This window comes from Jaculus jaculus, chromosome 4 (assembly GCF_020740685.1).
Source record: "Jaculus jaculus isolate mJacJac1 chromosome 4, mJacJac1.mat.Y.cur, whole genome shotgun sequence".
In the NCBI taxonomy this organism is placed as follows: domain Eukaryota; kingdom Metazoa; phylum Chordata; class Mammalia; order Rodentia; family Dipodidae; genus Jaculus; species Jaculus jaculus.
The window spans coordinates 2,217,490-2,240,902 of record NC_059105.1 but is presented as its reverse complement, the minus strand read 5'-3'; positions in this window follow the sequence as shown (position 1 = coordinate 2,240,902).

The following is a 23,413-nucleotide window of genomic DNA, read 5'->3' as shown; positions in this document are numbered from 1 at the left end:
ACACTAAGTTGTACCCACACATCTTCCTTGTCTTGGGAATGGTCCCTCTGATGGCATGGACCCCAGGTACCACCTGCTTTTCAAAGCTCACCTACGTCTGCCCACTTCTGACTGCCTCAGGCAGGTGCCTCTTGCCTAGCTGTTGTAACACACTACTTGTTGCCCTATCTCACTATCCCTCTGCAATTCACCATTTGCTTAGTAACTAGGATGGCTTGAAATTAATTTTAAGGATCATGGGGGCAGATGTGGTAGTGCATGCCTTTAATCTTAGCATTTGGGAGGCTGAAGCAGGATTTTGAGTTGAGGCCAATCTGTACTACATAGTGAGACCCTATCTCAAAAAGTATACATTTTTATTTATTTATTTATTTTTATTTTTTATAATTAACAACTTCCATGATTATAAACAATATCCCATGGTAATTCCCTCCCTCCCCCCACTTTCCTCTTGAAACTCCATTCTCCATCACATCCCCTCCCCCTCTCAGTCTCTTTTATTTTGATGTCATGATCTTTTCCTCCTATTATGAGAGTCTTGTGTAGGTAGTGTTAGGCACTGTGAGGTCATGGATATCCAGGCCATTTTGTGTCTGGAGGAGCATGTTGTAAGGAGTCCTACCCTTCTTTTGGCTCTTACATTCTTTCCGCCACTTCTTTTGCAATGGACCCTGAGCTTTGGAAGGTGTGATAGAGATGTTGCAGTGCTGAGCACTCCTCTGTCACTTTTTCTCAGCACCGTGATGCCTTCTGAGTCATCCCAAGGTCACTGCCACCTGAAAAGAGAAAGTTCTCTAATGAAAAAGTGAGAGTAGCATTAATATATGGGTATGAATATTAAGAGAAGTGTTTGCTGGGCAGTTTGATGAACACAGTATATACATTTAGCCAGATAGCAGCAGATGTTATACCCTTAGGGCTCATGACTACCCCTGTTGTAGGTTTTCAGTATCAGGGATGTATTCCCTCCCATGGGGTGGGCCTCTAGTCCAGTTAGAGGGTAGTTGGTTTTCCCCAAACAGATGTGCCACTATTGTACCTGTTGGCTCATTTGGCCTGTTTGGCCAAATATAAGGCTTTCAGTGTCCACTGTGGAGTATCTTCACTGGTGATTTCTCTCTTTCCCATTTAGCTGCATGCAGTGTGGCTTTTTTCAGCTTTCTGTCAGCTGGTCTACATGGAGGAGGTTTTCAGCTCAGTTCCAGTAGGATTTCTCAGTGATCTTGCAGCCCAAGTATGTGCAGTTTTCAGCAATAGGGTCTTACCATCTCTTCCTGGTGAGAAACCAAGGGCCTCAGCAATGGCCTGTAATGTTTTGGGGGCATCAGGAACCTCCCTGGCCAACAACTTACTGGAAGGCATCCCATCCCTGGCACTGAAAAATTTTCTAGTAATAATCTAAATCTTATGGCTCCTGTGTATTCCATTGTCCAAAAATGAAGGTTTCCATATGATTCCTCTTAGATTTTGATTAGCCCTCCATCCACCTTTCCTTTATTCAATCTCTTCCCCTGACCTCAATTAGGCCTTTTCACCCTCATTAATGTAGTCTACCACTTCAACCATTTTTAAGTACACAGTTCAGTGGCATTAAGACACTCATAGTGCTAAGTGACCATCACCATAACCCTCCTTCAACTGAAACCGATCCCACTGAGCGCAGGAACGGAACATGATGTGCCGCACTGCTCCTGGGTTTGAACGCTTGGTCCCACATGATGGTGCTGGTTTGGATGGTTATGAAACCTTCAGGGGGTGGAGCCTTGCTAGAGGAAGTGGGATGTTGGAGGGTGGGTCTTGAAGTTCTAGCTTGTCCCTTGTCCTGTCCTTTTTCTGCTTTCAGGTCTTGATGGGGTCATAAGTAGGAAGTCACAGCTGAGAGCCTCCTTCTCGTGCTGTGCCTCCCTCCATAACGGGCTGTGTCCCGTAAACCAGGAGTCAAAATAAACCTCTCCTTCCTTAAATTGCTTCTTGTCAGTTGTTGGGTCGGCTACCAGAAGGAAATGAATACAAACATCAACTCCCAAGTCTTGCTCTGGTCCCTGGTGGCCACCATTCTATTTTCTATCTGGATCTGACAGCTCTGTATGCTTATCTAAGTGTGCTTGGGCAGTTTTGGCGCGCACCCCCCCACACCCCATTTCCTCATTCATTCTTCGGTGGACATGGGCTGACTTCTACCCTTTGGTAGCTGTAAACGATGCTGCCATGAGTGTGGGTGGGCACTGCCTGTCAGAAGTCCGTCATTCCATTCTTTTGGGTGTATACTCAGGTATAACGATCAGGTGATAATTCTGTTTAATATTTTGAGGATTGCCACACTGGTTCTCATAGAATTAACAAGTGATTTTGAAGCCTCAATCAGGTCATACCACTTTCCAGGTCAATAGCTACGACCCTTAGCTGGTTCCACCTAATTGCTTTTCCCTTGCATATGTGGCTCTGGACAGCTTGTCCACCTGGTTCCTGCCTCAGCCTTCCTCCCTGCCACAGGATCTGGCCTTCTGCTCCTCCTGGCTGGCCCGAGGCCACATTCCACAGAGCTCATGCATCCTACTCCATTCTTCTGCCCTTGAGGAGCGGCTAGATCCTGCACGGTGGTCGGCTAAGCCATTTGTCTGCCACTGAATGATCAGCACTGACACCATTGGCTGACTTTGTTTCCCCAGCCTGGAACTGGACACATATGCTTATTGAAAGAAAGGATGGCCGGCTAGGCAAAGGTGGTCAAGGAAGGAATCTACTGTGAAGAAAAGTGTAGTACAAGGAAAAAATCTTTGCAGACAGAAGAGGGGTAGTTTTGGCCTGAAGTTGCTTGTATAAAGTGACTGTGTGAGGACCTGCGTTCCATTCGAGCACCCAGGTCAGAAACTGGACATGATTCCACACACCTGGAGCTCCAGTGCTGCGGGGATGGAGATAGGAAGATCACTGGTGGCTTGCTGGTCTAACGGGTTCAATGAGAGACCCTGTCTCAAGGAATGAGACAGAAGAGTGATAGAGGAGGACACCTGATGTCCCCTCTGGTTTTCACAGCTGTGTACTCAGGCTGCATGCATCTGCACTCACAGGTACGTACAACACACACACACACACACACACACACACACACACACACACACACACACACTCTTACTGTTTAGAAACCATCTCTGCAGCTGGAATACCAATTTAGGGATTCAAATTAAACAGCCAAGGATTTTGTCTGAGCAGAAGACTTTTACCCAGAATCCAGGCCCTGCAGTTCTGATGGGGCCGAGCCTATGCCTGAGGAGGGGCTTCCTATGTTTGCAGGCTTTAGCACTGTTCTGGGAGGATGCCTGGCTTTGCTGCACATCTATCTTTCCTAGGAGCTTTGCTCCTTGACTTTCCAGGTCCATGACACCTTTGACCTCTGAGCATGAGGCCAGTGCCTATGGTGGAGAAAGACAGGCTAATAGTGGAGGAAGGGGCTGTGGCGGCAGCTCCTTTGGGCAAGGCACTGTCAGTAAGTTTGGATTTGTCAAACCATGGATTCCATGAGAAACAGCTTGTCACCTGCCTTATCAGTCTCACATTTTCAATGGATTTGTCTTTGTATTATGCATGCTTGGAGTAAGTTTTTGAACTTATTATATTGATATAAAATGCTTAGTATTCATGCCAAATTGTAACCATGGTGCATATATGTAGCACTAAGTAAAGTTGTTTCTCTGACAATCTGCGCAGTGCACTTACTGTTCATACCACGTTAGAAAACAGCATATGAGTGCTAGCTAGACCTCCTTCCAGGCACGAATCAATTCCTAGCAACCGAAATGTGGCTGCTGCAAGAGACACCATGTGATTGAGCCCTGGCTCCCCATGGTGGTTGGCTGTCACATCAGCCACAGAACTCAGGTGCCCCTGGATACCAACCGCTGCCAGCATCTCCAGAGGTGGACTGGGCTGCAGGATCCTCACCAGCCTCAACCTCAATGCTGACGGGTCTTGCGAGGAGGCAACCAGGGACCAACAGAGCATGGAGGCGGCTGAGCCCCTCCCTGCCAACCTTGAACCCTATCATCAGTCCACTGGCAGACACCCTTGAAGAGAACTTGAGATGTAAGGCATGGCATGGTGGCATGAAGGCACAGGGTGCCGCTCCTCAAGGCATGTGTGTTCTTTCCCCCAGTGGAAGATGTGCCTCTGCTATGGCTGCAGCTGTGGATGAAGGTGCTGTGGTCATGTGGTCACATTTAAACATTTAAAATATTTTCTTCTTATTTATTTAGTTAGAGATAGAGAGAATGGGTGCCCCAGAGTCTCTAGCCACTGCAAACAAACTCCAGATGCATGTGCCACCATGTGTATCTGGCTTACACGGGTTATGGGGAATTGAACCTGGGTCCTTAGACTTTGTAGGCAAGTTCCTTAACCACTAAGCAATCTCTCCAGCTCTTGTAGTCACCTTTGATGAGGATTGCTACCCGGACTCTAGGGATAGGTTGCTGTGGCAGTTACCGTCTCCTTCCTGGGATAAAAAACCCAACCACAAGCAGTATATGGGAGGAAAGGGTTTATTTCAGCTTATAGCTTCAAGGGGAAGCATGACAGGCCTGAGCAGGAAGCCTGGGTCACACCTCCACAGTTGCAGAGAGCTAGCTTTGAACAGCCGTGGCTAGACCAATCAACCTCAAGGCCCCTCAGTGACACACCTCCTCCATCAAGGCTCCACAACTTTCCCAAACTGTCACCAGCTGGGGACCACTTAATCAAACCATGTGAACCTATGGGGTACATTTTCCTTCAAACACCCGCAGTGGTTGGCAGTCAGAGGCAACTCCCGTTACCTTCTCTCAGCCACAGCCACTGTCAACTGCAGCCACCAGCTGTCATGGCTGAACCTCCAGGAGGCTGGAAACATATGAGTGCCTTCACCCAGCAGGTCACCTGGGGCCTCTTGGGTGCTAGAATAAATAAGAATGCACAAATTCAGTCTCCAGTCATGTTGGAACCTCTGGGAGATGGGTGGCAATACCTTCAGCAGACACAGCTACCTTGGCATGTGAACAAGAAGCCCCGGCGGGGGGGGGGGGCAGGGAGGGAGACAGAGAGATCAAAGAAATATTTCTTTTTCTTAAAAAAATGGAAGGAATGACTGGAAAGATGGATCAGCAGTTAAGGCACTTGCCTGGCCTAACGACCCAGGTTCAGTTCCCCAGTATCCATGTAAAGCCAGATGCACAAAGTGCCGTATGTGTCTGGAGTTTGCTTGAAGTGGCTGGAGGTCCTGGCATGCCTGCTCATTCCCTCTGTCTGTTTCTCTTCTCTTTCTCTGCTTGCACATAAATAATAAAATAAAATAAAAATTGGAGGAAAAAGGTAGAAAATGTGAGCTTGCAACCAGCAACACAAATGTTTCTTCAACAAGCTGAGGAAGGGAATACCATGGAGATATGTGAGGCAGGCGTAATCTCCCATAGAGATGTGTGTATCGTGGAGGGCTGCACAAGAAGAAGAAGGTCCTCAGGTGTGCTCAGTCACCAAGAGCAGACCCAGATGAAGAAAGCCCAGAAGTGGCCCAGGCCCACCTCTCCAAGAGCCAGTGAGCAAACAGTAAGCATGGCCAGTGGACGGAAGATGAAGGAGTGTGGGGAAGAGCCCTAAGAGCGAGCCAGGAGAGCTGGCCCACCAGGACGCCAAGAGGCATCACAGGCAGCACAGAGCACAGGGCTTTAACAAGGCTTCTCAGGAACTGGAAACGTAACCAGGCTGGAGAAGGAAAGTGACAGAAGCCAGAGGCATCAGTGCCTGAGGTAACAAGATGTGTTTAGCCTTAAAGATGATCAGCCTGAACTGGTGCAGTGAACTGGTCCTCTCTGGGTCCCCAAGTCCAGCCATCTGCCTACTCTCTGTCCCTGCAATAAAAGGGAGAGTTTACAGAAGGCCTGGGGGGGGGGTTCTGCTCAGACAAGACCAAGTCTGCTCAGACCAGTGTTCCTGGAGGAGGGTGCCCCTATTCCTGAGAATGTCACCTGAGGCATAGGCTGAGAGCCGTGGGAGCATTCCCCACACTTGCTCCTCACACTGGTCACCGAGCAAGGCCCTGGCAGAGATGAGGACATCACCAGTGGTCACAAGCCCCAGATGGCACTAGACCACGTGGTACGCGGAGGGTCCTCAGGAAGTCAGGCTTGCGTGGGTGCCACATGAAGCCGGAGTGGGCAAGCCCGGAGGCCTAGGATTACTTTGTATGAAGTGGGGAAGGATTTTTAGGTGAGAAAGACACCTATAGAGGGAAAATGAAGAATGGCTACAGGATGTCTTGGCAGTCCCATCAGTTACAAATAGTATTTACTTCCACAACACACAAAACAACAAAATAAATCCCAACAAAGCCTAAATCAGTAGAAGGCAGAAGTAGGACCAAACTTGACATGATCAGAGAAAGCAGTTGGCACCCTCCAACCCTCCTGTGTATCATGGGAAGGGACCAAATACAAGAAGGGAAAGAGGGAATAGGGAGGAGGGGAGGGGTTGTTGAGGTCTCTTCTCAAATTGCTCGTACTTGTGCCTAGTAGCCTCCTTTCTCATTCCTGGCTTGGAAGGGTCCCTGCCATGGCAAGATTGCCCCAGGTAACAGTCACTGGAGCTGTGATCTGATCCCAGGGGGCATCCATTATGCTCATTGATTGGTTTGTGCATGTTTAAATTCTCTTTAATATAAAACAAGCTAGGACCAAGGGCTTAGGCTGGAATCTAGACTACTTGTGAGGCTGAGGCTAGAGGACTGCAAGTTCAAGGCCTACCTGGATTACAGAGCAAGTTCATAGCAGCCTGAGCAACTTAAGAGAGACCCCAACTCAAAATTAAAAAGAAAAAGTGAAGCCAGGTGTAGTGGCACATGCGTTTAATCCCAGCACTTGGGAGGCAGAGGTAGGAGGATCACCATGAGTTCGAGGCCACCCTGAGACTACATAGTGAATTCCAGGTCAGCCTGAGCTAGTGTGAAACCCTACCTCAAAAAACAAAAACAAAATAGAGAGAGAGAGAGAGAGAGAGAGGAGAAGAAGAGGAGGAGGAGGAGGAGGAGGAGGAAGAAGAAGAAGAGGAAGAAGAAGAAGAGAAGAGAAGAGAAGAGAAGAGAAGAGAAGAGAAGAGAAGAGAAGAGAAGGGAAGAGAAAAAAAAGAAAAGAAAAAGTAAAAGAAGGATTGGGAATACAGCTCAGTGGCTGAGTACTTGCCTAGCATGCAGAGCCCTTAGGATGAACTCCCAGTCCTGCAAAAATAATGGTAAGCCTCAGAGGGTTCTTGTCAGAGGTCATAAAAAATGGTCATGGGGCTGGAGAGATAGCTTAGCAGTTAAGGCACTTGCCTATGAAGCCTAAGGACCCAGGTTTGATTCCCCAGTACCTGCGTAAAGCCAGATGCACAAAGTTGCACATGTGTCTGGCATTCATTTGCAGTGGTTGGAGGCCCTGGTGTTGCCCGTCCTCTCTCAAATAAGCAAATAAAAAAAAACCTATTTTCTTGTCTTTGGCTGAGCCAGGGACAAGAAAACTCAGCAGAGGTAGACCATGCAGCCTAGTGTGGGACTGAGCAGGACCTGTTTTGAGGGTGAGGACCCTTAGGTGGGCTGTGGCGGTGGTTCTCGAGACTGGCCCCGAGGCCTTAATGGCACAGAGCACCCCACCATGCACAATGGTGAGGCCAGAGTCTCTTTCTGAAAAGGGGAGGATGCTGCCAGTCAATTTTCAAATAAGAGGGTGCAGGAGGCTCTCGTGTCTGCAGCAAGGTGTGAAACACGAGGGTGATATCTCAGGGAACTTGCGTGAAGTGATTATTTATGGATGCATCACCTACCATATGCTTTCCCTTGCTGCTGCACGGGATAATGATTTTTATAATTACCTACGTTTAGAAATACCTTCATGTACCCAAGTAAATACACCTCCCACTGGGAACAGCAATGGCCCTTCCTCTCCCAGAATAAGCAAGCTTTCTCCCACCAGCATCTTGAATTCCTTTTGGCTTCTTAGGGGCAGGTGGGATGGAGAGGTTATGGGGCTCAGACCCTGCCCGCTCAGACCCCATGCAGCGAGCTGCGCTCCTGGGTCCAGGACGAGCTCCGCATGGAACGTCTGATCTGGCATTTTCAGCTCGGGAACTTCAGCCAATTGTCATCTACTGCTGCTCTCCAGAGCCAGGGAAGCAGAAGTGAGATGGCCCCCAAGAGCTGGCTGACCTTCCCTCTGTCCTTCACTCCAGAACGCTGCTTCTTTTCCTTTGTGGTTAAAATGATCTTTATGGGGTGATGGAGGCTTGGAATTCTCCAAAGGTATTCTCCTCCCCAAAATCTGCTGGCTGTTTTCCACATAAGTACTGTGGTGCTTTGGGGCTCACAGGCACTGGGTACCTTTGACTTTACGGCTGTGGGTATTGGCATGCGGTGGGAGTCTATTCTGGGTTGGAGTCCCTGAGGAGTTTCTTCTGGGGTACTGGATGCGCTGACTGGGAGGCAGAATATGAGGTGGGCAAGGCTGAGGACTTTGATTGTTTTTTCGAGGTAGGGTCTCACTCTAGCCCAGGCTAACCTGAAATTCACTCTGTAGTCTCAGGGTGGCCTTGAACTCACAGTGCTTCGATTCTCCTACGTCTGCCTTTCAAGTGCTGACTTGGAAATTTATACTCAGCACTAGGGGTGCATGCTAGGGAAGGGCTTGGAGGAGGGATATGGGGGAGGGAGTGACCTGGACAGGAGGGGACAGCTGAGAGGGTTCAGGAGCCTGGCCGGGGAGCATCCGAGGAACGGTGTGCATGAGAACTGGGCAGGGTTGGAGAGCAGTGTCTTGCAGTTTCCCACTCTCCTGGAGCTAGCTGCTCTATGGCCCAGCCTTGGGACCCATATGGACTTGACAGGTCAAGTCATTCCACCTTTCAGTCTCCATTCCTTTGAATGGCTTGGTGCGTGGCCCAGCATGCATGCACACACACTCACAAGCACGTGTACTGCTCATACACCCATGCTATATGTACATGCCAATGGCAGTGAGGGACTCTGCATGGGGTGGGGGGGCTGGCACCTTGCCCAGGAACTCATTAGCTTACCTGAAGGTGAAAGGAGAGCCTTTCAAGGCTGCCCAGCAGCCGAGCAGGGTGAGTTTCCCCTGATTGGATCTATGGGAGTCCAGCCTGCCGTGGGGGTAGAGGCTGCCCCCTACTTCTGCCTTTTCCTGCCTCCACCCCACAGTGCAGTGGTTCCTATTTGGTAATAGGCTATACAACGCATGCCACAGCCTGTGACATGAGTGGACATTTCTGATTGAGTCCTAATGGTGTCTAGCACTAGGCTGGCCTCCTGTGGTGGGTCATGCCTGCAGGATCTCAGGGGACAATTGTTCTTAGTTAACAGTTGTTTGCTCAGAGCTGCTTGGCTGTGACCTGAGCTGTGTGTACCTGCGCAAGTCTCTTCAGCCTGGCCCTGACCTGCTCTGTCTGGTTCTGCGCCATTGCACACAGGGGCTCTCTGCTCCTGAGCCTGAAGTGGGTGAGCTTCAAGTGGAAGCCTGGCCTGGTTCCTAAGGGACACTCTGGTGAGCTCAGTGTCTTCCAGGTAGGGGGTCACAGCCAGTTCCACAGCACCCTTCAGGGAGGGCGTGGCCCAGCAGGAGGTGAGTGCTGAGTAAGTGAAGTGTCTACCTCTGTCTTGTGGCCCTGGACACAAAACATTTGGGTTGTCAGTCAGTAATTCCTGGCTGGATGGTCCCAGGCCATCTTCCTCGGGGTGGCGTGGGGCCCAAGTGCAGGTCTATGTGCAGTCACACTTATGGTGGGAGTCTACGTACTGGGTCCTTACCACACGTCTGTGCAGTGTGCTCAGTACATAGTGTTTGGCACTTTTGCACACGAGTTCCTCTCAGTGCCCTTTCAACCCTTCCTTGGAGAAGGAGCTGGCGCATGGAAACCAGGGGTGAGCAGCTCATTGCGAAGGTCATATTCAAAGCCCTTCTCAGTTCCAGCCACCTTCCAGCAGGAGCTAAGCCTGTCTCACTGCTCCGTCCCTGGGACCACAGAGGAATGGCCTCGGTTTGTAGCCTGGGTTCTGGGGCTCATGATTCTCATTCAGAAATGTCAGCCTATGGACAAATTTTTACCAAAATTCACAAACATGCGAGACAAGGTGCATTCCAAAAGTGTGCTGTCTCCTTTGACTTCACTTTCAAAGTCGCAGCTCAATGATAATGTCAAGGACGGCCTGGCCAGAGAACTGGCAGTCCAAATACCCACCCAGCTGCCTACCTGCCCTCATTTCCATTTTCACCTCGATCCATCTGTTTGACCACCCATGGGTGAAGTGGCTGTCCAGTAAAGTCCATCTGCATCCTATCATGCCATAGCATCTGCTTGATTCTAAAGATCCAGGATACCAGGATGTGGTAAGGGACTCACTGTCTCCTGCAGGAATTGGACAAACACAAGAATAACCCCAGTATAATGAGATAAGAACACAGATGGCTCAGAGTTAGGTTTAGGGTTAGGCATAATTAAGGAAGCAGATGGGGAAACAAGTTAAAATTCAGTAAAATTTTAATTAAAAGATTATGTATTTCCACCCTAAGATCTTTCAAAGATGAGCTCAAGTCTCACGTGCATTCCACCCCCTCCATTGCCAGCACATGGACTTAGATGCAATCTGCTCAGAGCAATGTGGACGTCACCCATCCTGGAATCTGTTATCTGGCTTCCCCGTAGCCTGCTCTCCGGAGGGAGGGGTTGTCCCTGCTATCACTCTACCTGTGGGTTCGGCTCTACCAAGCCCCCACACTTTGTCCTAGGAGGACAGCAAATTTGAGGGCAGGGTGCTGGGGAGAGAGGAGGGTGAGCCCAGAGCCATGGCAGACAAAGGCCTACCTCCACCAGGTCCCAGGGCCCAATCCCCTTGTGCTGGGACCACATTCCCACTGGATGGACCAGGATCTGCCCTTCTGGGATCTATCCCAGTCTTAGAACTTCGTGGGTAAAGCACTTGCCATGAAAGAGCAAGGACTTGAATTTGGGTCTCCAGAACCCAAATAAAGCTGGGTGAAGTTGTGTGTGTCTAAAACCCAGTGGCAAGGTGGGAAGTAGAGACAAGAGAATCCTCCGAAAGTTCAAGGGCCAGCTGGCCCTTGTACACAGTGTACACAGTGGCCAATGGTGAGAGCCGCCTCAAACAAAGTGGAAGGTGAGGACTGACACCTGAGGGCCTCTGGTCTCCATACAAGTGCCATGCGCATGTGCCCACATTCACACACATTAACATGCCCATGTGCATGCCATATATCCCCTAAGACTTTTAAAAAAGAATGTATGCTTTTCCCCACATATTTATTTTAATTACCCTGCAGACTCAGTGCTTGCTTCTCTTCCCCCCAACATTGGGAATGCTGGGATGGAGATGCTATGTAGCCTGCTCAGTTACCCAGCTAACAATGGGCACATCTAACATCTGAACATGGCCCATCATTTTCCCCTGCTCTCCTGCCTGTTGGAGAAGAAATCTCAGCCAGAGCCAGTCTTCAGAAGTGCCTCTGAAGAGATCAGTAGTGCGGAGAGGCACGGTTTGCACTTACCTCTCAGGACTTTGGCCCAGTGATTACTGTGATTCTACGTGGTAGTGCTGAGCACGTCCCTAGCCTTCTGTGGCTACTACCTGGGCAGGGGAGGGAATCACACAAGTTTAAGAAATGGGGTAGGAGGGTTGTGACCTCCTTCCACAGACAGCCAGAGGACTCTTTATTGGAAACACACAGTAGCCCAGTTTTTATATTTGGTTACTTGCAGCCATACTAGCTACTGCTGTGTGACAGATCACCACATGGGCAGTCAGTGGCTAGAAACAGCCCTACAGCTTTTATGGGGAGCAATCCAGACCCAGTGCCTGGGTCCACAGCTGCAGGGTCTCACAGTGCGCTATCCCTGCATCGTGGACTGATGCTCCTAGAGAGGTGCTGGCTGCAGATCGGCCTCTGCTCTCCTGAGTTCAGAAACATCTGAGCCTTTCCAACAGAAGCAGCATGGAGTTTGTGGTAAGCTCTCTCCTGCAGAGTGGTTCCCGGCAGAACTTGAGCAGGAATTTGTCATACTCACCATGATGTCTACATGAAAATAAACAGAGAGACCCTAGTGTTTCTGCATTCTGTCTTGTTTCTTACAATGACAGAGAATGGCTTGTTCATACACCATGTTCCGGGTGTGGACAACCAAAAAGAAGAGAACTTGGAGACTTGATGAGCAGGCCTTGCGGGAAGCCAGGAGAAGGTGGGCACGCCCCAGAGGAAGGGTGGCCCTTCCCTAGAGACACAAGGCTCAGCAAAGGCTGGAGGGCTGAGTGGGAAGGAGGAGTTCTTACCCAAGGTGCTGATCATTTTAGTGGAGCTCTGGGGTCAGCTCGGAGCAAATCTGGCAGAGAAGAATTTGACTCAGGAACGAGGCAGGGCCAGGAGATGGGTCATGAATCTGGCGGCTCCTGACTGCACAGAAAGAGCACTTTCTGAGGCCAGAGGCCCCGGATTCCAGGAGCCTGGACCCAGGGCACTGCAGGGTCGCACAGGAGCTGCAGCAGGACAAGGGGCGAGGCGGTGTGGGTGTGTGCAGGTCTGCCAGGCATGGCTCCTGTGCCTGAGGTCCACGGTGTCACCTTCCCCCGACAGTCCTGACCGTCTCTGAACAACTCAGAACACTCGGGTGGCACTTCCCCTTTGCAGAAAGTGACGTGTGGCCTCCACTTCTCCTGAGTCAGGAATTGAGCGGGAGGTTTCAGAACTACGAAGCACAGATCACGCCTCTTCCGGAGCACGCACCAGGAACACGTCTTTCTTTGTAAAACATCTTTCCCAGAATCCCTTCAGTTTCTTTGCTGGGGGAGGGGAGTGTGTAGCTAGCATTTTGTGTTTCCATAAAAGCCGTGTTATCTTGTAGCCCTCTTGCAGAGCCAAGGCTGTTCTGTAAAAGCATTTGGCACTCTGCAGTGTTACATGTGGCTTAGTGGAAATAGCAATATGTGGGAATTCAAAGACATCACCCCATCTTCTGAATCAGTCTGAGTTCTTTCCTGACGAACACAACTTCAGCTGTGGCGCTGTGGGTGGCCGCGGGTTCTCTCTGCACACCGCCTGCAGCGGCGACCCTCCCTCGGGGCTCCCGAGCCTCCCCAGCGGGAAGAGGGCTTTGAGGCTCTCCTCCAGGCAACTTCTTCTCAAGAGCGGCTCCAGGACAGCCCTGCAGGGTGATGTAGGCTTCCTGAAGTCAACCCGATGTGATGTGGGGCGTATCGGCTTCCTCCATGCTGGTGTCCACTTGGACATGTTCCATGTGACTGTCCTACTGGCTTCCTGGACTGACCCCTGTGGTCTTATGCAGACCTTATAACAATCCCACGAGAGAGAATTATAACTCCTGAGTCTCTCAATGGGTGTGGTGGTTTCATTCAGGTGTCCCCCATAAACTCATGTTCTGAATGCATTCCCAGCTGATGGAGATTTGGGAGGTAACGCCTCCTGGAGGCAGTGTGTTGTTGGGAGTGGGCTTATGGATGTTGTAGCCATTGTCCCCTTGCCAGTGTTTGGCACACTTTCCTGTTGCTATTTTCTGCCATATGTTGACCAGGGGGTGATGTCCACCCTCTGCTCATACCATCGTTTTCCCCTGCCATTATGGAGCTTCCCCTCAAGCCTAGAGCTAAAATAAACCTTTTTCCCCCCACAAGCTGCTCTTGGTCAGGTGATTTCTGCCAGCAATAAGAACCTGACTGCTACAATGAGTAAGCAGAGGACGCAGCACTCACCCACCTCACTTCTCCTCCATGTCCGTGGTGTCGGCTCCACGGGGCTGCACCCGCAAGGAAAATGCTCCTTATCCTGGTTGGTGCCTGGGTGGAGAGTCGGGGGCATCAGAGCCAGGAAGCCTGCTCATTGGGCTCTTGTGGGAAACCTGCGTGATGGTAAGTGCCTTTCCTTCTAGGAAAACACTCATGGCTTATGACCATAGTGAAAATGGACCACCCATTCCAAGCAAAGGCAATCTTCCACCAAGACAAGTTTTGTAAACCAGCCAGTCAGTGACAGGACTGCCCCTTGGCAAGCTAGCCAACCAGAGACAGGTCCACACCAGGCAATTGTGACAGGCCTGCCTGCCTTTTAGCAAGCCAGACCATCCTGATAGATCAGCACATGGCTGGGCATAGGCCCACTCCCCCCTGGCTTAGCAGACCATCCTTCAGGTGCTGTTGGTGACACTGAGTGTGGCCTCATCCTGAGTGGCTCTGTTCCATGCAGAGGATTCCTCTGATAGGTCCAAGAGCAAGGAAGAGCTTCCCTGTTGCCGTTGCTCAGTGCTGGAGGTGATATGGTACTGGTTCTTAGAGTTCCTTGGCCAAGAGGAAGGAAAGTGTCCACTGTGGAGGTCAGAGCGGCTCTGACCTCTGCAGTCCTCTCTGGCTGTGGTGCTGCCTAGCTGTACCTTATTCTACTGTTGTCAGAGGGCACAGCTGATAGGCACCAGCCAATGGCCACTCCAGGGTAGCAAGAGTAGCATGGGCACCCTTTGATGAAGGCCAGGTCAAGCCAGTACTCTTAGCACTCGGGCATGGGTGGCAGAGAGTGCATGGGAGGAGGACTGCAGGCTTGGTGCCTGCTGTCATGCCACCCTGAAGGCAGGAATGCCCATCCCCTCCTTCTGTGTTTCAGCCTGTCTTTGTGAGCCATAGTTCTTTTAGTAGAAAGCCACATGTCTTGGGTTGCCTGATGGACAGCAGGGGAAGAATGACAGATACAGAGCACCAGCCCACGAATGTCCTTCTCAGCTTTGAGTCAGGAAGAATTCCCATCTCATGGCAAGCATAGCACTAGAAGGCCAATGCAATGGAGTAATTTCAGCCATGCTGAAGTAGGCCAGAATCCCCTGAAGAGTGTGGCAACCCACCTGGCTGACACTGAGGCTCTGTTGTTGGTAACAAGTCTTTTTTTTTTTTCTTTTTGCAGAAACCTGGATAAAGAGTGATTTCTTGTGTAGTCTCTGCTTGCTCAGTGTCTGTGTTTGACGTCTTCCCTCTATCTCTGAGGCTCAGGGAAACTTTGAGAATAGGCTTTGGCTGAATGGGACCAGAATGCTCTATCCGCAGGGTCATGCCAAAGGTCCCTCAGGGACATACCATTTCCCTAGGGACTCTGCTGGGGGCAGTGTCCTTGGCCTCTTCTGGGTGGCAGTGATACCCAAAAGATGGAAAGAGTCAGCTAGAAGAAAAGTTGTGGTGCTGAGCCAAAGGTGGCATGGCTGAACTTAAGGCAAACCTAGGATACTGATTTCCTGCTCCAAATTTTCTCCCTCATGTCACAGCAAGGCAGTTTAGGGCTGTCAGAGCTCTGAAACTAACTCAAACAAACATAAATGTCCTTGAGCCAGTAAAGAGAAGGCATTTGATTTTTCTTATCTCATTCCCTGAAGGAGTCTTCCTTCCTGGAAACCTGACAAAGAGATATGGATAAGGCTGCAAGGCACCTGGGCGCCTGGCATGGGAATGGAACTGACCAGGTGCATGTTCACCTGGGAAATTCTCATTTTAGAAAACCCAGTCAGAGCCGCCAGGCAGTTTCCCCATTTCTGGGGACTATTCTTGCTTTATAGGAGCTCTGCCTTCTTTCCTTCTCTTAAGTTCTATAATAAAATCTCTAAACTTCATCTTCTTTGGTCTATGGATTTCACAATTTCAATTCATAAAACAAGAACCTGGATGGAGGCCACTGACTCAGTGGACGTTCTTGGCCATGGTTGTCGAGCACCCTAACCCCTGCGTTAAAGTCCAGCCACAGCTGAGAATGGCTCCATTGTTCTCAAAGACTCGGCAATGCTTGTATCAACAATGTTGGCTGTTGTTGTAAGGGTCCACACTATGTTTGACTGTCTAGCAGAGGTCTCTAACACGTAGAAAATGGATTAGGGACCATACTTATGTTTATTTTGTGTGACATCACAACATGACATTGTTATCCACAAAGTTCATGTTCAAAACCATGAAACTGAGTTATAGAAAACATGACCAAAAATTTCATAATGTTTTAAATGAACTTATGGTTTTGTGTTGGGCTGTATGCATAGCTATTCTGGGCCACATGTGGCCTGTAGCCCACAGGCCGGCACTCTACAGTAACACATGTTGACTCCTAAAGACTATTCAGGAAACTGGTCAGACTTCTGGTCAAGATGGCATCTGCCTAACCATGCCTCACCTCCCAGGGAAGGAAAGGTAAGACCTTTAGGGTTCACTGGGGCATTTTAGGAGTTTTCAGATCCTAGTAGACCTACAGTGGGAGGGTGCAGAGGAGCAAGGTAGGTAATCTGCTGATTCCCATGGTCTTGGGAAGCCCACCAGTCCCCAACCCCCTCAAGCAGCTGTCCTAGCTGCAGTCCGAGCCACAGGTTCCTCCTGTACTATCCACAGGCTAAGTGAACCCAGCAGGCTAGCCTAGCTCCATGCACAAATGCCAACCCACTCGCCATCCCCCACTCCCCGCATGCAGACCCAGGCCAGCAGGCTAGCATTCCCCCAGGGGACCTCCACATGGGAACACCGTCCCACTTGCTACTGCCCCCCATACCTTGTTCCTGGACCCAGGCCAGAAGGCTGGCATTGCCCCCCCGCCACACCCTCGGTGTTCCTGCTACCCTGGAGCTCCACATGTGAACGCCACGACCACCCTGCACCTCCTTGTGTGGGCCCAGGCCAGCAGGCCAGTGTTCCCACAAGGGACCTACACATGGATGACATCCCCACCCTATCTTGTCTCAAGACCCAGCAGTCCCACCCATCCCCTGATACACGGTCCCAAGGGGCCTGTTGTCCCATCCCCTTACCCCTCAGCATCTCAGAACCACCATGTGATCCCATCCTTCCTCACTCCAAAGCCCAGCCCAAACACCAGTTTGCTTTGTCCCATTTCCTTCTACCCCATGACCCCTTGGGCCACCTGACCACACAGTCCCACCCAAACCATGGAAAAACAAGCCCTTTCATCATGTCTCTAGGACCCTCAGAGCCCCACGGGCTCCTTCCTTCTGAGCAGGCAGACCCCATTGCCATCAGAAGCCTAGTGGAAGCAAACATAAAAAGGAATAATCACTGAAGATACTTCAGTGAATGGTAGACTACAGCTTCCTTCTAAATTGAATAAGATTCCTACACTGTGATGGGCAGACCACAGCACAAAAGGAATGACATGAAATATCAAATACAAGTAAATTGAACAAGGTTGCTCAGTTCCACAATGGATGCCACTAATCAAAACATAGAAGAGACAATAGGATTAGAACCCCAAAATGAAGATACAAGCTATGAAACCTTGGCCAAGCAAATAGCAGAACTTGCAGAAAATCAACAAAGGGCCAATAATTGTATGAATGTTGACCTTGCTAGATTAGACTTAATAGAAAAAACCAGGAAGGGTTCCAAAGACAGTTAAATGATCTGAAGGAGAGTACAAAAAAAGAGGTCTTCAATAACCAGCTGGCTAAGCTCAATGAAGACATAAAGAAATGCAAGGATGAATTCCAAGAAACATTAAGAAAATCAGAAAATGGTGCGAAAAAGGATCTTGACAGAGGGATGGAAACTATACATAAAAAAGCAATAGAAAATATCAGCCAATTTGAACAAGCCCAAAACTCTATAGATGCTCTCAAGAATAGAGTCAGCCATGTAGAGGACAGAATCTCAGAACTGAAAGACAAAACAGAAGAAATAGTTCAGGAGTCCAAAAGTTTCAATAAGTTCAAAAATTTTTGTGAACAGAATATGAGGGAACTGTGGGATACCTTTAATGTTCCAACATTCGGATCATGGGAGTACCAGAAAGGGAAGAAATTCAGACCAAAGACATGGAGAATTTATTAAATAAAATTATTGAAGAAAACTTTTCCACTCTCTCAAATGAACGTCCCATCAAGCTACAAGAAGATAACAGAACTCCAAACAGACTGGACCAAAGGAGAAATTCTCCAAGCCATTAAGACCCTAAGCATCAATACCAAAAAGGAAGTCCTAAAAGCAGCTAGGGAGAAACAACACATTACATTTAAAGGTAACCCCATCAGAATTACTTCAGACTTCTCAATGGAAACCCTGAAAGTCAGAAGGGCCTGGAATGGAACACTGCAAAGTCTAAGAACCTATGACTTCCAACCCAACCTACTGTACCCAGCAAAAGTATCCCTCATAATAGATAGTAAAACACAAACTTTCCACAATAAAACTCAGCTTTACAACTATATGAATACAAAGCCAAACCTGTAAGAGAGTACAACAGGGAATTCTCCACACAGAAGAAGCAAATTACCAACCTCAAGTGCTTACAAGAAGCAGATCACAATAACCAAACTCAGAGAAGGCACAAAAACTACAAAATCCAAGAAAACACCAAACACATAAATAATCACAATATGGCAGGGATTAAATCAAACCTCACAGTTATTACCCTAAATATTAATGGCCTTAATTCACCCATCAAGAGACATAAGCTAACAGGGTGTGTTGCAGTCTGGTTCCCATTACTGGTAGAAATCATCCAACTAAGAGCAGCTTGTGGGAAAAAGAGGTTTATTCAGGAGCATAATGTGGTGGTTTGACTCAGGTGCCCCCCATAAACTTAGGTGTTCTGAATGCTAGATTCCAGCAAATAGAGATTTGGGTATTAACACCTCCTGGAGGGAGTGTATTGTTGGGGGTGGGCTTATGGATGTCATAGCCAGTTTCCCTTTGCCAGTGTTTGTCATACTCTCCTGTTGCTATTGTTCACCTAATGTTGGCCAGGGGATGATGTCCACCCTCTGGTCATGGCATCATTTTCCCCTGCCATCATGGAGCTTCTCCTCAAGCCTGTAAACCAAAATAAACCTCTTTTTTTTTCCAGAAGCTGCTCTTGGTTGGGTGATTTCTACCAGCAATGTGAACCCGACTGAAACAGGGTGGATCAAAAAATTAGACTCCTGAATCTGTTGTCTTAAAGAAACCCACCTGACCACTACAGGCAGACACCTCCTCAGGGTGAAAGGGTGGAAAATGATATTCCAAGACAACAGAAATAAGAAAAAATGCTGTGTAGCTATACAAATATTGGATAAAATAGACTTCAAATCAAAAGTAATAAAAAAAGATGAGGAAGACCACTTCTTACTTATCAAGGGAACAATCCAACAAGAGGATATCACAATCATCAATCTTTATGCACCAAACACAGGTCCACCACAATTCATAAAACAAAACATACTTGACAATAAAACAGAAATAACTATTAACACCATCACAGTTGGGGACTTCAATACTCCAAATATCAGCAATAGATAGATCATCTAAACAGAAAATTAACAGGGAAGTAAGAGAGCTCAACAAAACCATAGATCAATTAGACCTAATGGACATCTATAGAACATTATACCCAAAATCCATAGACTACACATTCCTTTCAGTAGCACATGAAACCTTCTCTAAAATAGATCACATACTAGGTCATAAATCCAGCCTCCATATATTTAGGATGATCAACATAATTTCCTGCATGATATCAGATCACAATGCTGTATTGCTAGAAATCAACAACAAAAGATGCACCAGGAATCCTGTCAGCTCCTGGAAACTGAACAACACACTTTTAAATAATAAATGGGTAGTAGACAAAGTAAAAAAAAAAGAAATTGAAAAATTTATAGAAGTGAATAACAATGAGAACACAGAATGCCAAAACTATGGGACACAGTGAAGGTGGTCCTCAGGGGAAAATTCATAGAAATAAATGCCTTCATAACAGAGACAGAGATATCCCAAAATAATAACCTAACCATCCACCTAAAGGCACTGGAAAAACAAGAAAAATCCAACCCAAAAAGCTCCAGATGGAAAGAAATAATTAAGATCAGAGAAGAAATTAATGAATTGTAAACTAAGAAAACAATTAAGAAAATTGATGAAACAAAGAGCTGGTTCTTTGAAAAAATAAACAAGATTGATAAATCCCTGGCCAATTGGATCAAGAAAAAAATAGATGCTTCAAATTAATAAAGTTAGAAATGAAAAGGAGAGATCAAAACAGACATAAGTGAAACTGGGAGAATCATCAGGACTTATTTCAAAAACTTGTACTCCACAAAACTGGATAATATGGAGGAAATGAATGAATTCCTGGACACATACTACCTACCAAAGCTAAACTCAGAGCAGATTAATCTCCTAAACAAACCTATGACACCCATTGAGATTGAAAAGTTAATCAAAAACCTCCCCAAAAAAGAAGAGTCCAGGATCAGATGGCTTCTCAGCTGAATTCTATCAAACCTTCATGGAAGAACTGAAACCAATTTTTCTCAAACTATGACACATAATCGGAGAACAGGGAAAGCTCCCCAGTTCCGTTTATGAAGCTAGTTTCACCCTCATACCAAAACCAGGCAGAGATGTCACAAGAAAAGAAGACTATAGGCCTATTTCCCTGATGAACTTAGATGGAAAGATCCTGGACAAAATCCTCCCAAACCAAATTCAACAACACATCAAGAGCATTATCCACCTGGATCAAGTAGGCTTCATCCCAAGGAATGTAGATGTGGAACAACATACAAAAACCTGTCAGTATAATGTACCACAAAACTAAGCTTAAACACAAAAACCACATGATCATTTTGATAGATGCAGAAGAGGCCTCTGACAAAATACAGCATCACTTCATGACCAAAACATTGGAGAGAATAGGCATGGATGGTTTATATCTCAGCATAATAAAGGCTATAGATAAAGCCCCTAAAGCCCAAATAATACTTAACAGGGAGAGACTGAAGAAATTCCCATTGAGATCAGGAACAGGACAGGGGTGTGCACTCTCACCTCTGCTCTTCAATATAGTACTGGAGGTCCTAGCTCCAGCAATAAGACAGGAGAAAGAAATAAAAGGTATACAAATTGGAAAGGAAGAGGTTAAGTTAACTCTATTTGCAGAGAACATGATTCTGTACATAAGAGATCCAAGAGCCTCCATCTCAAAACTCTTAAAGGCAATTAACTCCTTTAGCAAAGCAGCAGGATACAAAATCAACACACAAAAACCAGTAGCCTTTCTATATGCAAAAGACAAAGATACAGAGAAAGAAATAAGTAATATTGTCCCATTTTTAATAGCAACAAACATACCTTGGAATAACATTAACCAAAGATGTGAAAGTTGTCAAAGATGAAAACATAAAAACACTCAAGAAAGAAATTGAGGACTTGAGAAATGGAAAGACCTCCCATGCTCCTGGATAGGCATAAGTAACATTGTGAAAATGGCAATCCTCTCAAAAGCAACATACAGATTTAATGCAATACCAATAAAAATCCCAGCATCATTCTTCACAGAGATAGAAGAAATGATCTCAGAATTCATATGGAATAGCAGAAGGCCTCAGATATCCAAGCATATCCTCAGCAAAAGAAACACCTCTGGAGGCATCACCATATCTGGTATATTACAAGGCTATAGTAATAAACACAACATGGTACTGGTGTAAAAACAGGATTATACAGCAATGGAACAGAATCAAGGACCCAGACTTTGGGTCAAGTAACTACAGGTACTTGATATTTGACAAAGGCCCTAACACTGTAGGCTGGAAAGAAAAGACAGCGTCTTCAACAAATGGTGCTGGACAAACTGGATAACCATATGCAGGAAAATGAAACTCGATCCACACATCTAGCCATACACAAAAGTCAAGTCCAAATGGATTAAAGACCTCAATATAAGACTGGAAACACTGCTACTAGTGAAGAAAAAATAGGAAGAACTTCCCATGATATAGGAATGGGGAAAGCCTTCCTGAACAAAACCTTAGTAGCTCAGAACCTTAAACAATCACTCAACCTCAATCTCATGAAGCTGAAAAAATTTCTTCACATACAAACATACAATAAGCACAGCCTATAGATTACCCACAGAATGGGAGAAAATTTTTGCCAGCTATGCAACTGACAGAGGCCTAATTGCTAGAATCTACAAAGAATTCAAAAAACCTAAACAATAAAAAATCAAACAACACACTCACAAAATGGGGCAGAGAATTGAACAGGGAGTTCTCAGAGGAAGAAATACAAATGGCAAACACACACTTAAGAAAATGTTCATCATCCCGAATCATCAGGGGAATGCAAATTAAAACAACTATGAGATTCCACTTTACCCCATAAGGATAGCAAACATCAAAAAATTAAATGAAAACAAATGCTGGTGAGGATGTGGACAAATAGGATCCCTCATTCACTGTTGGTGGGAATGTAAGATGGTACAATTAGTATGAAAAGCAGTGTGGAGATTCCTAAAAAGTATGACTATGGAGTTACCAACAGACTCAGTTATTACCTTACTGGGCATTTACCCTAAAAGCTCCATACCTCAGTTCAGAGAGATTTGCTCAACCATGTTTATATCTGCTCAATTTATAATAGCTAAGAGCTATAATCAACCCAGATGTACACCATAAGACGAATGGATAACCAAGGTATGGTATATCTATACAAGAAATTCTACACAGCAGTAAGGAAAAATGACAGAATGAATTTTGAAGAAAACTGGTCAAACTTGGAAAAGATCATTCTCAGTGAACTTACTCAGTCACAGAAAGATAATCATCACATGGTCTCACTCATCTGTGGCTCCTGACCTGGATCTGCCTGAGATGCTGATGTACCTAACAAGCATCTCGAGGATCAGACATAGGAAGGGTGGGGGGAGGGGAGGGTAAAGGTGGGGGACACAAAACTGGACCCAAATGGCAATGGTACCATAAAATCTATATCCTAAAAGACAGACTACATGGTTGAATATTCATCAGATCCTTAGAGGGAACACCTGAACCACAGGACCCTGGAGAGGGTCTGATGAAGACTAACCTTAATCTCCTGTTTCTCCCTCTCTCTTCTCTCTTTCTCTTTTATATTAACATACCTTTTTCTTCCTCCTTTTCCTTGGTGCTGTCCTGTAACTCCCAGTACCAGCATATAGTTAACATCCACAATGAGCTATTGATCAGAGAGACATACAAAGTTTCCCCAAAAAAGACAGATTTCTGTCAGAGCACTTAATGACCCACCAAAGGTTAGTGATAAGACCCTACTGCTGAAGGCATTGTGTGCTCTTGGTACCAAACATGGAGTGACCTGACTGGAATCTGGAAGAGAGTCAGTCCCCAGACAGTTAGCTCATCTAGTGCCAGAAAGTGCTACATGAGCGACTGGGGGAAAATGACCAACATCTGTCCAAGCAACTCGTGGTCTAAGCTAGTCAGCAGCAAACAACCTGATGTGATGCTCACACAAGTGCAATAGTGGCACACAACCATGGTGGGTAGCCAGCTGTTCTTAATTTGGCTAATGGATCCACTCAGTAGAATGGAACCC